We start from the raw sequence: 15,703 nt of genomic DNA, 5'->3' as shown, positions 1-15,703 counted from the left end.
CGATCCTCTACTCTCCGCTGCCGCATGGAGCTGAGCCAGGATCAAATCCACCTCTGACATTGTGGGACAGGAACAGCAACACAAGAGGTACTGCAGCAGCTCTGATACGGGCTGCTGCCACACTGCTTTTCCTACAAAATGGCCTGTTTTCCTGCCCTAGATGCCCCTTTTAAGCCCTAAACCCCACCCCTAGCACCCTTCCATCACTATTCCTCCTCCTTAACCCCTTATGTCCCAGGCTCTATTCCCTCCAAGCCCCCATCATGCCAGGCCTCCACCCAGGCTTGCAGCCCTAATTCTGGCCTGTACTAGAATAATTGTATGGGTGTCTGGTACGGACAGCTTACAATCTTACAACGCTGTACAGGATTACCCCTCCCATAACTGGTGTTGTAGCACGTGCCTGAGTATTCCTCCTGAGCAAAACGCCAGCCTGGCTTGAGTTTGTGGGGAAATTTAGCAGTTCTCCAGTGTGAAATGTCCCTTTAAATTATGGAGTCCTTGCAATGAACAATAGCAACAGTTGTGGCCTGACACAAACAGAGACCCTATCTAACTAACTAAAGGCCTGAGCTCAGTCTCTAGGCGCCAACACTGTAATGAGGTACGTGCACGATCTTACCAACCCGGGTCTGCTCTGCCTCCGCTGGTGACTCTGAACTGAACAAATGCCTCTCCCACAAACATGTTATCCTGCAGTGTATGTCGCTTTCTCCTCAGCTCTCAGCAGCGTTCCTGAAAGCAATCCTCGTTTGGGGTCTTGGACACAATCAGCTTCACTTAGCTGCCACTCTGGTCACTGAGGTATGCCCCCACACCTGGATGCTGTCGGATCCATTTTAATTCTGTTTTCAATTTTTTTTTAACTTTTAATATATATATATATTTGCCACATAACTTATCCCCAAAAGGTCCATAAAAGACCTTTGGAGAGACAGACTTTTTTTGCACTATTTCCACTGTAACTGGAGCATCCAAAGGAGCCCTAGTTACAGGGAAAACCAGCCTGCTGAGGGGTGCTTTGTACAGGGCAGAGCTGGTGAGGCGCTGCAGTCCTCTGTCCCTGACACCCGGTGATCACGTGATCGTGTGGTCTAAACTGCACAGCGCACCGCTCACCTGTGTGAGGAGAAAGCAGAAGCACTGATGCACTGCTTCTGCGTTTTCCTCGGGTCTCGTGCTGTCTCTGACAGCTGGAGACCCGTCCTGCTACTGGTACAGTGTAGGAGCTGTAACCCTGCAATTGTGCGGCTCCGGGCAGAAACACAGCAGATCGCATTATCAGCTGTGTTTCTGGCCAGCAGGATGGGGGCTGCAAACCATGGCTCTGGGGGCCGCATGCAGCACTGTGTGCTGTCTGCATCTGTAGTTCTGCTACGAGACCCCGGAAAAAATATAGAGCATGTCCAATTCTTGTCTGCAACTGCGGACAAGAATAGGCATTTTCTATGATAACGGTGGCCAAGTGCGGTCCGCAAATTGCATAACGCACACAGGCTGGTATCCTTGTTTTGTTGATCCACAAAACACTACAGGTCGTGTGAATGCGCCCTTAGACTCAGTTCACACTTCACTTATTTGGTCAGTTACGGGTCAAAAGCTGACCAAATAACTAAAGTGTGAACTCAGCCTTACAGGTCAATGTTTGCGTCAGATATAATGTACTGCAGTGGCCTGTACATGCAGTGGCCTGTGGGGATTCGTGATCGAGATACCAGAACAGCACACGATTAAATTATATATTTAATTGCCTTAATGGCTCACTAGACATAACACTTGCAGAAGAAGAAATAGAATGAACCTTTTTTATGGCGCTGTCAGCAGGAATCAGAAACAGGTAGGTATTGTTAACACAATACTTTTTTATTTTCAGTCAACGCGTTTCACGGGCGGAGAGCCCCCTTCATCAGGACAATATACATTGTACCTTCTATTTCTTCTTCTGCAAACGATACCTCTCCCCGACGATTGCTTTCAAGGCACGGGGCTGGAACCTAGGCAGCAGCGCAGGCACCCCGCATGCTGATCGGGCAAATCAGCACAAGCTACAGATAGGTGTTGTGACTCATCACAACATCATCCGGTAAGAGTTTCCACTTACTTTTTTTATCAATCATTTTACTACACCACACATGAGGCGCTGCCTCCTATCTCTCTTTTATCTTCACTAGACATAACACAATATACACAGAAAATATATACAGTGGTCTGAGTGGTAAATACAGATGGCGTGGTATGAAAAGGGTTAAGCAGAACAAAAGTCAGTTTACCAGGTATATGAGTCCTTTGGGTTGTGATGAGTTCTTAGCTGTAGTCACATAGAAGGCAGTGATGTCAGCTGGTTGCAGGTCCCTCTAAACACATGGCACGATGTGACCTCCCTTCAGAGAAAGACACGTCCGATTGCTGGCACAAGCCTTTTAACCTGTAGTCGCTCCCCCTCTGATGGGCTGGTAGCACTTGAGCCACAAAACCTATCAGGACTCATGGCTCCAGACCAGAATGTCGCAGGGAGGTGATTCTGGGACCAATGGATCCCCCTGGGTTCCAGCTACCAGTAGAGTCAAAGCATGGTACCGTTACTTGGTTTCTGTGGGGAGATATGTATATCTCCCCTCCCTGGCCTCCCAGCACCAAACTATGACGACCACGGGCCTGTTCATCGTGGCCACAGGGACACAAATATGCATCTGGTTTATGTCTGTGATGGACGGGCGATTCATAATTCCTTATGAATCGCCGGTTCCATGATGTCTGATAATGTTCATTGAACTGGGGAATGGCCTAGACCCCCTGCAGGAAGCTTTCCTGCAGGATCCGTGCGGTCTGAATGGAGGTGTAAGATGTAAACAAAGGTGGCCTGCTTGGCCAGGACCTTCTGTGGAGTTCTCTGACCTTTGCTATCTGACTGCGCTTTGAAGCAGGGCCCCCCTACCTGCCACTTCCCTCTACAGCGACAATGGTAAGAACATTGTGGCCATGCTGCATTTGGGGGAAATAACATACTCCCTTTATGGCGCATTTGTTTAATTTAGTTGTGCAATAGTTGCAGAGGGTGGTGGCCATGGTCAGGAGACTATTCTCGCATTTCAGCCATTCCTTTGTGGCAAGGAGCAGCCTTCTGGACTCACACTGACAGAATGGGCTGCCATTGTACCTCTTGATCTACAGTGTTCCAGCTCTCTGGAATTCAACCTTGCAGATGCTAGAGCACCTGTACAAGCTGTAAGGGATTAGGTAGCGGGGCTGTCGTCTCCTGGGTAGACAGGCACAGTTTAGCAGGCACACCGAAGAAGTTGCAGTCCACACAGCAGGAACTTCGTCTAACTGACCTCAGCCAGTTTTTTTGTCAGGTTGAGGTACAGAACATAAAACATAACAAACAAAAATCCTAAGCCTGTCCAGCTCTAACTATACAGCATGAACCCTCCCTGACCAAGTGCTGGCCTAATACCAAGCACCTAAACAAAATAGCAAAGTCCATACCTCTTGAAGTGCTCTCACAGGCTCCATGCAGGTAACCTGTTCCCAGGCTGAGAGAGCTGTGTCTGCATTCTCAGCCTTATATCAGGCTAGCACACCTGAGGAGTAATTACCTGACAGCCCAAAACCCGGACTGTCCGGATTGAGTGGGGCCCACCCTTCTCTCCCCACTCCAGCAACACAGGCCCTAAGAACAGGTTTTATGCAAACTCAAGTTGCAGAGACCTCTCCTGAACATTTCCCTGGTTGCTTTTAAATGACAGAAGTGAGAAATCTTGGGCACACATAGACCCCGTCCACTACTTTTCCAGACACTCTGTCACAAAGCGTAAAGTGGTGAATGATTTTGTCATGCACCAGACCACCTCAGCAAGGAGGATGTGTTGTTTTATGTTAGTGGCAGCTCATCAGAGATGCCTGTCGTGTACTCAGGCCCGTCAAAGGGGCCATCAGATTTGTCTGTAGGGACAACTGCAACATCAACGATGGCTTCCCTCTTATATTCATCTTAGAGCAGATGCTCATGCTGATGCAACAAGGGATGGCGGAGGAAGAACAGCTTACAAATTTTGCTGGCCACCTTGCAGCTGTTGGGGACCTACAAAGAGAAACTCCCATGGAGGAGAAGGAGAAGTTGTTGGTGGAGGAAGAGCAGGACTTGGCTGATGATGACGATCACAACACCCAGTCACCTCAGAGGGGGACAGGACCGGAAAGACATGGGTCTTTGGCATGCTGGCCAGAATGGCAAGCTGTATGCTTGCTTTTCTTAACAATGACAGCCGTATCCTTACCATTAAAGATTACCATTAAAGGATAACTGTCACTTAGACCCTAATTTCAATTTTCATATATGTAGTTACTAATAACATGATATTCCAGAATCAGTTACTATTAGACTGACTTACCCCATATTTAATAAGATTCAGCCCTTAGCAACCAGTCTGCATAAAACTGCAATTTCACTATTTAGTTAAGATGGCCGCCACTGCCCTCACCCTGAGGCTAATCCCGCCTGCCCTCACTAGCCAGTAACAATAGCCCCCCAAAAGTGTCAGTATCAAGAGCCCCCCCTAAAGGGTTAATCTCCTGCAGCACAAAGAGGTCCTCTTACCACATGTTGCTTTCATTTATACACTGAGCAGACGGCAGATCTCCCTTCCCTGCTCTGCGTTGGTTCAACTCTACTTCTCCAGCTCTGCTGAGTGAGGGAGCGTCTGCCAAGCGCAGGGACAGGGAGAAGTGCACACAGCCCAGGCATTGTTATCAGCTGCTGCTAGTTTCTCAGAGATTTGGACGGCAGCCAGCTATTTTGTCTAAAGAACCAAGGAGGAGGCGGTGGGTTCATCCCATTGTCTCCCAGCGCCTACAGAAGGGCCACTTTCACACCTTGTACTTCGACTTGTGGCAGCACCCTGATAAATTTATGGGTTATTGCTGTATGACAGTAGCAACTTTTGATATGTTGCTGGCGTCTCTCCGTTCTGGACTGACTTTCCTGGACACTAACATGAGGCACAGCATTTCTCCTGAAGAAAGACTTCTAGTCACGTTGAGGTAAGTTTATTAGTCTATCGTTAATTATAACTGTAAAATATTTATATTTTAGAAATGGGAACTTATAAATGTATTTTTTCTCTTCACAGGTTCCTTGCAACTGGGAACTCTTTTGCCTCCTTGCATTATGAGTATCTGCTGGGAATCTCAACTATATCTGGAATTGTCTGTCACACATGTCAACTTATCTGGCAGCAACTCAGAGATGCGGTGATGCCCCAACCCAAGGCAGAAGATTGGCTTATAATTGCTGATGGGTTTTATCAATCTGCGCAGTTTCCAAACTGCATAGGGGCATTGGATGGCAAACACATACGTGTTAAGAAATCGCCTCACTCGGTCCCAATATTTTAATTTCAAACAATATTTTTCTATAGTGCTGTTGGCCTTAGTTGACAGTAATTATAAATTTATTATTGTTGATATTGGGGCCTATGGAAGCACAGCAGACACCCGCATCTTCTGTTCTTCTAGAATGGGTGAACAGCTTCACGCCAACCAACTTGCTTTGCCAGAGCCCAAACGACTACCCGGATCTTCTGCTTCAGCCGCTCCATTTGTAATCATGGCTGACGAAGGGTTTGCGTTATCTCCACATGTAATGCAACCTTTTTCTAGACGCAATTTGGATGACCGGAAGTGCGTATTCAATTATCGTCTGTCTCGTGCACGTCGATATGTTGAATGTGCTTTTGGAATACTATCCAATAAATGGAAAGTGTTCATGTCATCCCTGCAAATGAGTCCGCAAAATGCCACCCTGGTGATACAGGCTTGTGTGATTTTACACAATTTCACCAGGATTCATGATGCACCCTCCGAACCTGAAGTGGCCCCTTCTCCAACAATCACATCTGTTGGATTAGACCATAATCAGCATGGAAGACCTGGATCTGCTGGACTAGCAGTTCGAGAACTCTTTGCGGATTACTTCATTAGTAGAGAGGGTGCATTATCATGGCAGCTGAACAGGATTTGTGGTAGTCATAGATAAAACTTGGGTTATGGTTATCTAAATTTATCTAAATTAAAAAATTTTGTTAGTTAGTTCCCATATTGTTATATTAGATTAGGTACTCGCAAGACAATGAGGACCTTTGACGTGGGCTTGCAAGTTTTTTTTGAAAAACATAAAAAATTTAATTTAATGGATTTTCAAAAAAAACTGTCTAATACCTCATTTGAAAAATACATTGTATGTATATATTATATATATATTTTATATACAGTACAGACCAAAAGTTTGGACACACCTTCTCATTCAAAGAATTTTCTTTATTTTCATGACTATGAAAATTGTAGATTCACACTGAAGGCATCAAAACTATGAATTAACACATGTGGAATTATATACATAACAAAAAAGTGTGAAACAACTGAAAATATGTCATATTCTAGGTTCTTCAAAGTAGCCACCTTTTGTTTTGCAAAAAAAAGGGGGTCACTCAGCACCTCCCAGTGCGCAGGTGCACGCTGCCATGGCAAAGACCTAGAGGAAAGAAAGAGACAATGCAGCAGCACTCTGCAAATCAGAGAAAGTACAACAATGCTTACAAACATTATTGTGCTAATACTACGCTTATTTATAAAAGCGAGATGCTTGGACAATGCATTTTGTACAAAACCATCTAAGCCCGTCTGCCGAACGTCAAGGCGATCTCTGTTAGACGGGTCTTAACACTAAATACTACCTGTTATGCGCCATAATGACCACCATATGCATGTTGGATCCACTCTGCCTTTTTCCATTTTTTGTGCCAAAATGGCCTCCATTGCAAGGGATGCAGGTACCAACATGCATGCTGAGCCCACTCTATACACTTCCTGGTGCTAGACAGCTTCCAATGAATGTAGTGAGAGCAGGCTACAGCTTTATACTGAAAGTAATTAAAATCAGCCTATGGGGCAGACAGGCTAATCAGGAGTGCACGACTCGCTTGAGTGCCACATCTCCAGCATTGTAAATCTGCAAAAAAAAGGGGGTCAGTCAGCACCTCCCAGTGCGCAGGTGCACGCTGCCATGGCAAAGACATGTAAGCATTGTTGTACTTTATCTGATTTGCAGAGTGCTGCTGCATTGTCTCTTTCTTTCCTCTAGGTCTTTGCCATGGCAGCGTGCACCTGCGCACTGGGAGGTGCTGACTAACCCCCTTTTTTTTTGCAGATTTACAATGCTGGAGATGTGGCACTCCAGCGAGTCGTGCACTCCTGATTAGCCTGTCTGCCCCATAGGCTGATTTTAATTACTTTCAGTATAAAGCTGTAGCCTGCTCTCACTACATTCATTGGAAGCTGTCTAGCACCAGGAAGGGTATAGAGTGGGCTCAGCATGCATGTTGGTACCTGCATCCCTTGCAATGGAGGCCATTTTGGCACAAAAAATGGAAAAAGGCAGAGTGGATCCAACATGCATGTGGGTCCAACACCCCCTGAATTTTATGGCGGTCATTATGGCGCATAACAGGTAGTATTTAGTGTTAGGACCCGTCTAACAGAGATCGCCTTGACGTTCGGCAGACGGGCTTAGATGGTTTTGTACAAAATGCATTGTCCAAGCATGTCGCTTTTATAAATAAGCGTAGTATCAGCACAATAATTTTTGTAAGCATTGTTGTACTTTGATTTGCAGAGTGCTGCTGCATTGTCTCTTTCTTTCCTCTACACCTTTTGTTTTGATTACTGCTTTGCACACTCTTGGCATTCTCTTGATGAGATTCAAGAGGTAGTCACCTGAAATGGTCTTCCAACAGTCTTGAAGGAGTTCCCAGAGATGCTTAGCACTTGTTGGCCCTTTTGCCTTCACTCTGCGGTCCAGCTCACCCCAAACCATCTCGATTGGGTTCAGGTCCGGTGACTGTGGAGGCCAGCTCATCTGGCGCAGCACCCCATCACTCTCCTTCATGGTCAAATAGCCCTTACACAGCCTGGAGGTGTGTTTGGGGTCATTGTCCTGTTGAAAAATAAATGATGGTCCAACTAAACGCAAACCGGATGGAATAGCATGCCGCTGCAAGATGCTGTGGTAGCCATGCTGGTTCAGTATGCCTTCAATTTTGAATAAATATCCCCAACAGTGTCACCAGCAAAGCACCCCCACACCATCACACCTCCTCCTCCATGCTTCACGGTGGGAACCAGGCATGTAGAGTGCATCCGTTCACCTTTTCTGCGTCGCACAAAGACACGGTGGTTGGAACCAAAAATCTCAAATTTGGACTCATCAGACCAAAGCACAGATTTTCACTGGTCTAATGTCCATTCCTTGTGTTCTTTAGCCCAAACAAGTCTCTTCTGCTGGTTGCCTGTCCTTAGCAGTGGTTTCCTAGCAGATATTCTACCATGAAGGCCTGATTCACACAGTCTCCTCTTAACAGTTGTTCTAGAGATGTGTCTGCTGCTAGAACTCTGTGTGGCATTGACCTGGTCTCTAATCTGAGCTGCTGTTAACCTGCGATTTCTGAGGCTGGTGACTCGGATGAACTTATCCTCCGCAGCAGAGGTGACTCTTGGTCTTCCTTTCCTGGGGCGGTCCGCATGTGAGCCAGTTTCTTTGTAGCGCTTGATGGTTTTTGTGACTGCACTTGAGGACACTTTCAAAGTTTTCCCAATTTTTCGGACTGACTGACCATTTCTTAAAGTAATGATGGCCACTAGTTTTTCTTTACTTAGCTGCTTTTTTCTTGCCATAATACAAATTCTAACAGTCTATTCAGTAGGACTATCAGCTGTGTATCCACCTGACTTCTCCACAATGCAATTAATGGTCCCAACCCCATTTATAAGGCAAGAAATCCCACTTATTAAACCTGACAGGGCACACCTGTGAAGTGAAAACCATTTCAGGTGACTACCTCTTGAAGCTCATCAAGAGAATGCCAAGAGTGTGCAAAGCAGTAATCAAAGCAAAAGGTGGCTACTTTGAAGAACCTAGAATATGACATATTTTCAGTTGTTTCACACTTTTTTGTTATGTATATAATTCCACATGTGTTAATTCATAGTTTTGATGCCTTCAGTGTGAATCTACAATTTTCATAGTCATGAAAATAAAGAAAACTCTTTGAATGAGAAGGTGTGTCCAAACTTTTGGTCAGTACTGTATATATATATATACAGTTGCAAGAAAAAGTATGTGAACCCTTTGGAATGATATGGATTTCTGCACAAATTGGTCATAAAATGTGATCTGATCTTCATCTAAGTCACAACAATAGACAATCACTGTCTGCTTAAACTAATAACACACAAAGAATTTAATGTTACCATGTTTTTATTGAACACACCATGCAAACATTCACAGTGTAGGTGGAAAAAGTATGTGAACCCCTAGACTAATGACATCTCCAAGAGCTAATTGGAGTGCAGTGTCAGTCAACTGGAGTCCAATCAATGAGATGAGATTGGAGGTGTTGCTTACAGCTGCCCTGCCCTATAAAAAACACACACCAGTTCTGGGTTTTCTTTTCACAAGAAGCATTGCCTGATGTGAATGATGCCTCACACAAAAGAGCTCTCAGAAGACCTACGATTAAGAATTGGTGACTTGCATAAAGCTGGAAAGGGTTTTAAAAGTATCTCCAAAAGCCTTGCTGTTCATAAGTCCACGGTTAGACATATTGTCTATAAATGGAGAAAGTTCAGCACTGCTGCTACTCTCCCTAGGAGTGGCCGTCCTGTAAAGATGACTGCAAGAGCACAGTGCAGACTGCTCAATGAGGTGAAGAAGAATCCTAGAGTGTCAGCTAAAGACTTACAAAAGTCTTTGGCATATGCTAACATCCCTGTTAGCGAATCTACGATATGTAAAACAATAAACAAGAATGGATTTCATGGGAGGATACCACAGAGGAAGCCACTGCTGTCCAAAAAAAACATTGCTGCACGTTTACAGTTTGTACAAGAGCACCTGGATGTTCCACAGCAGTACTGGTAAAATATTCTGTGGACAGATGAAACCAAAGTTGAGTTGTCTGGAAGAAACACACAACACTATGTGTTGAGAAAACAGCACACCAACATCAAAACCTCATCCCAACTGTGAAGTATGGTGGTGGGGGCATCATGGTTTGGGGCTGCTTTGCTGCATCAGGGCCTGGACAGATTGCTATCATAGAAGGAAAAATGAATTCCCAAGTTTATCAAGACATTTTGTAGGAGAACTTAAGGCCATCTGTCCACCAGCTGAAGCTCAACAGAAGATGGGTGTTGCAACAGGACAACGACCCAAAGCATAGAAGTAAATCAACAACAGAATGGTTTAAACAGAAGAAAATACGCCTTCTGGAGTGGCCCAGTCAGAGTCCTGAACTCAACCCGATTGAGATGCAGTAGCATGACCTCAAGAAAGCGATTCACACCAGACATCCCAAGAATATTGCTGAACTGAAACAGTTCTGTAAAGAGGAATGGTCAAGAATTACTCCTGACTGACCGTTGTGCACATCTGATCTGCAACTACAGGAAATATTTGGTTGAAGTTATTGCTGCCAAAGGAGGTTCAGCCAGTTATTAAATCCAAGGGTTCACATACTTTTTCCACCTGCACTGTGAATGTTTACATGGTGTGTTCAATAAAAACATGGTAACATTTAATTATTTGTGTGTTATTAGTTTAAGCAGACTGTGATTGTCTATTGTTGTGACTTAGATGAAAATCAGATCACATTTTATTACCAATTTGTGCAGAAATCCATATCATTCCAAAGGGTTCACATACTTTTTCTTGCAACTGTATATATATATATATATATATTTTTTATATATATATATATATATATATATACATACAAATGGCAAACCCAAAACCCACATTTTTTTTTAATTACAAGGTACTAACACAGCAATTTAAAGCAAATACCAATATAGTATATCATCTAAGCACTTTATCATTTAGCTATAATAGGCAGCCTACTGCTAGTTTGGCTGTTCATAATGCGCCCTCTGCTGATAAATTGCAGAAAAAATCCAAAGGCATATTGATATACCATAGAATTTGTTTCCTTGGGCGTGGGTGCCCACAGAGTGGGCTCTGAGTGCCACCTCTGGCACCCGTGCCATAGCTTTTCCACCACTGTGCTATTCTAACACATGGTAATATACCTTTTTTTATTATACCTTTTCTGAATAAACCTTTTTTCAAAGCAAAACATAAAAATTTTTGAGGTAATCCCATTTTTTTTTAATAGAACTGAAAAAAAGAAATAAAGCATTCATAAGTCATAAAGGTCCCGATAGTACAAATACTAGTCCGAAGAGGAGGTAGTGGGCTGCTGGAAGACCCGTGTAGCACTTGGACCTTGGACTGGAGGAGGAAATGAATGATGCATCGAAGATATTGCAGGCTGATGCAATTGTTTCCGAGCATCATTGAGGAAGTCATATGCATAGTTGGGCCTGCAAATGTCTCCAAAACAGCTGTCAAGGAAGACACACACATATGCTATCTAGATTTGGGTAAACTTTGTAATAAAGGCCCCAATCCCAGCACAATGCTGTCCTCTGGAGTTTCTGGCTTGTTTCGGGATAAATACTCAAGAACCTGACAATCAATCAAGTCTCGAGTACTTGTACCTGAAACAGGATGAGGAGGATTCCTTTTATGTTTTTAACCCCTTGTGGTAATATATGCCTGTGGATGTGGGACCTCGGGTGTTATGATCTCTGGTGGTGGTGTCACAGCCATTGGTGGAGTGTGAGCTGGAGTGGAGGGCTCCTGTGGTGACATCACTAGAGTGCTTCCTGCAGACTGTTGGCTGGCTGCGGGCTCATCTTCGAGGCTGTCGACGAACCTTTATAAGAGAATAAAATTAATATAAATATATTTAAATGGATTGGCAATTAGTACGGTAAATGTATAATCCTAAAAAATGAGAATATTCCAACTTACGGTCTCATCTCAAAGATCGGCTTTGCTGTGTGTAGAAATAGGGCTTCTTTTTCTTTCCACCGCTATCACCACTTTTGCCTTTACGTGCTGTTTCTTCGGGCCGGAATTGATCCCGGCAGGAATGCCATCGGGTCTTTAGATTTTTTACTGTGATTTAAATAAAAAATTAATTAAAAATGATATTTTTTTTTTTATCTCCTAACAACAAAAAAAACACAAGAGGATTTCAGTTTACATCATGCTCGTGCACTAAGAAAATAAGTGCAGGATGCTCAGAGAAGTTTGCAAACTTCTATTAGCATGCTGCACATGCTAGAAAACCTAAACCCAATTTCATTCCAAATAAAAATTTAATCTATAAAAGATTAAAATATAAGTTTACTTACTAATCCTTTTATGGACTTTGGCATCTCCCTTTGCCCACTCATCCGGCATAAGGATTTCAGCAACTTCGCACCACGATCTATCCTTGCGGACACGGTCTTGGTACAATAATCTGAACGAGTGTCCCACAACTCAATTCTCTCCCCGATCATAACTATCATCTGCTCCACAGAGAAAGCTATGTCAGACAACTCATAAACTGACAGCCAAGTCACAAAATGTTTTTTTTTTCTGTCTGAATTTGCCCAGACAGACCTGTCTGATAATGTATACATTTTTTGTTTGGGGCTGGGTCAATATAATTGCGGACATTGATCCGCAAAAATGTGGATTACATACGGAAAGATTTCCGTTGTAATCTGCATTTTTGCGGACCCATAGACTTGTATGGGTGCACAGAACGTTTTATGCGGACAAGTATAGGACATTGAAGTTTATTTTTGGGGACCCGCAGTACGGAATACCGGATGCGGACAGCACATGGTGTGCTTTCCGCATCTTTTGAGGGCCCATAGAAATGAATGGATCCGCAGACCTTCCGCAAAATTGCGGAACGGGTACGGATCCGTACATACGGTCGTGTGAATGGACCCTAAGTTTGATGATTATTAGATAGATAGCCATGCTTTTAGACCCTCGCTATCAAATCAAAATGGAGGAATCTTTTACTGTTGCTGGAACACTATAGGAAGGCCATATTGCTGTATTACCATGCTGCAGGAAAGAAAACCGCAGCATGCATTTTGGAGCATTCCGTTCTGTTCAGTTACGTTTTGTCCCCATTGACAATGAATATGGACAAAACGGAAGCTTTTTTTGCCGGTATTGAGACCCTATGACGGATCTCAATAATGGAAAATATTAAAGCTAGTGTGAAAGTAGCCCAAGACACTTTCTGGCAGTGGCTTTCTCCCCTCATGCTGGGATTTGTAGTTTTTCAACAGCTGGAGTGCCATAAGTTAAGCATCCCTGTTCTAGAGTATATCATTTTGGCATTGTTTGGTGGTATTAAAGGGTTTCTACCACCAGAAATACTGTTATGTAGCTGACTGACATTAGCGATGCGCCCATGTCAGCACTACGTAACAGTATGTTTCTAATGTTAGTCCCTGCAGCCGTTTTAGTTAAAAATGCACTTTTATTATATGCTAATGAGCCTCTAGGTGCTATATGGGCGTAAAATCAGCACCTAGAGGCTCCGTCCACTCACCCTGTATTCCGCCCAGGTCCTGTGTTGTGCCCGCCCAGCTCCTCTTGATTGATGCCACTGTTCCCTGCATCGTTGTCGAAATCCCGCGCCTGCACCGTTCACTTCGCCCGAAGCCTTCCTCACTGTGACGTAGTCGGCGCAGGCGCAGTGAGGAAGCCGGCACCAGGACCGCATCATTCACTCACTGCGCCGAAGACAGAAGTGAACGGCGCAGGTGCGGGATTTCGCCAACGATGCAGGGAACAGTGGCATCAATCAAGAGGAGCTGGGCGGGCACAACACAGGACCCTTTAAATTCCAGATTACTCTTTAGCAGTATTATTTGGATACTGCATATTATTTGGCCACTATATAGTGGTATTTAGAGATGAGTGAAGCTGACGAAGTGGAACTCGATCCGAATTTCAAGAAAAATTATATTCGCAACGAATGCAAATTTCCTTACGCTTCGTGGTAACGAATCGCATTTTTCCTAAAATGGCAGCTACAAATATGAGGACTGAGGACATGGGGCATGGAACTCTGGGAAGGCGGGATCACCCAGATTGACCTGCCTGCATGCAGTCAATCAGCAGCCAGACAGCCCTGTTATGTCACAGCGCCATAAATACGGCAGCCATTTTAGATTCTGCCATTTTCCAGCGTTCAGAGTGCAGGGACAGACATGTGAAGGCACTAGGGACAGCAATTGGAAAAACCTCTACATTTAAAAAAAAACTGTTGCAGTTATCTCTGGTGAAAGAGTATTATAGTAAAAAAAGAAAAATATATACGTACTGCACTGTTGCAGTTTATTCTGGTGAAAGCGTATTAGGGGCGTATTACAGTAAAAAATTATAAATATATAAACACTGCACTGTTGCAGTTACTTCTGGTAAAAGCGTATAGGGGCGTATTTCAGTAAAATAAGAAAAATATTAATGCACTGCACTTTACAGTTATTTCTGGTGAAAGCGTATAGTGGCGTATTTCAGTCGAACAAGAAAAAAATATACGCACAGGACTGTTGCAGTTATTTCTGGTGAAAGCATATTTCAGTAAAATAAGAAAAATATATACGCACTGCACTGTTGCAGTTACTTTTGGTGAAAGCGTATAGGGGCGTATTTCAGGACAACAAGAAAAATATATACGCACTGTACTGTTGCAGTTATTTCTGGTGAAAGCATATAGGGGTGAATTTCTGTAAATTACTAAAAATATATACGCACTGCACTGTTGCAGTTATTTCTGGTGAAAGCATATTTCAGTAAAATAAGAAAAATATATACGTACTGAACTGTTGCAGTTATTTATGGTGAAAGCGTATAGGGGCGCATTTCAGTAAAATAAGAAAAATATATACACACTGCACTGTTGCAGTTATTTCTGGTGAGATCGTATAGGGGCGTATTAAAGTAAAATAAGAAAAATATATATGTACTGCACTGTTGCAGTTATTTCTGGTGAAAGCATATAGGGGCGTATTTCAGTAAAATATATATGCACTGCACTGTTGTAGTTATTTATGGTGAAAGCGTATAGGGGCGCATCACAGTAAAAAAAGAAAAATATATACTGTACGCACTTCACTGTTGCAGTTATTTCTAGTGAAAGCGTATAGGGGCGCATCACAGTAAAAAAAGAAAAATATATATGCACTTCACTGTTGCAGTTATTTCTGGTGAAAAGGGCATATTACAGTACTACTAGAAAAATATATTCTCAATGAATTTCTGCTGTTAATTGTGGTGAAAGCATTTGGTGGACTATTTTAGTACAAAAAGAAAAATATATTAACTTTTAGGGGTGTTTTAATTTCCGTTTAATTTGTGTAGTTCAGCTACAAGTATGTCAGGCAAAGAAGTGCCAGACCATGCACAGAGGAGTGGCAGAGGCCTGATTGTTTCGGGCGCAAGCAGAGGTCGCAGCAGAGTAAGGGGGCGTGGCAGCAGGAGTCACAGCGAGAGGCCTGAGCTCCCGGTGTCATCTAGCAGTCCTGTCTTGACCAGCAACCCAGCAGTTCTTGATTGGTTAACTCGGTCATCCACATCATCCCAAATGACATCAGACACCCCCAGCCAACAGTCAGTGGGTTCGTCAGACACAACCCTTAGTTGACATGGCCCAGGAGCAGGCCCTGTGCCCTCACCTGTCCTTAACCTGCCTCTGTCCTTAGCTGTTCCCTCAGCCACAGATGTATG

Source organism: Bufo gargarizans, chromosome 6 (genome assembly GCF_014858855.1).
Source record: "Bufo gargarizans isolate SCDJY-AF-19 chromosome 6, ASM1485885v1, whole genome shotgun sequence".
Lineage (NCBI taxonomy): Eukaryota > Metazoa > Chordata > Amphibia > Anura > Bufonidae > Bufo > Bufo gargarizans.
The sequence above is the reverse complement of the archived record's forward strand: the minus strand, read 5'-3'. Positions refer to the sequence as shown.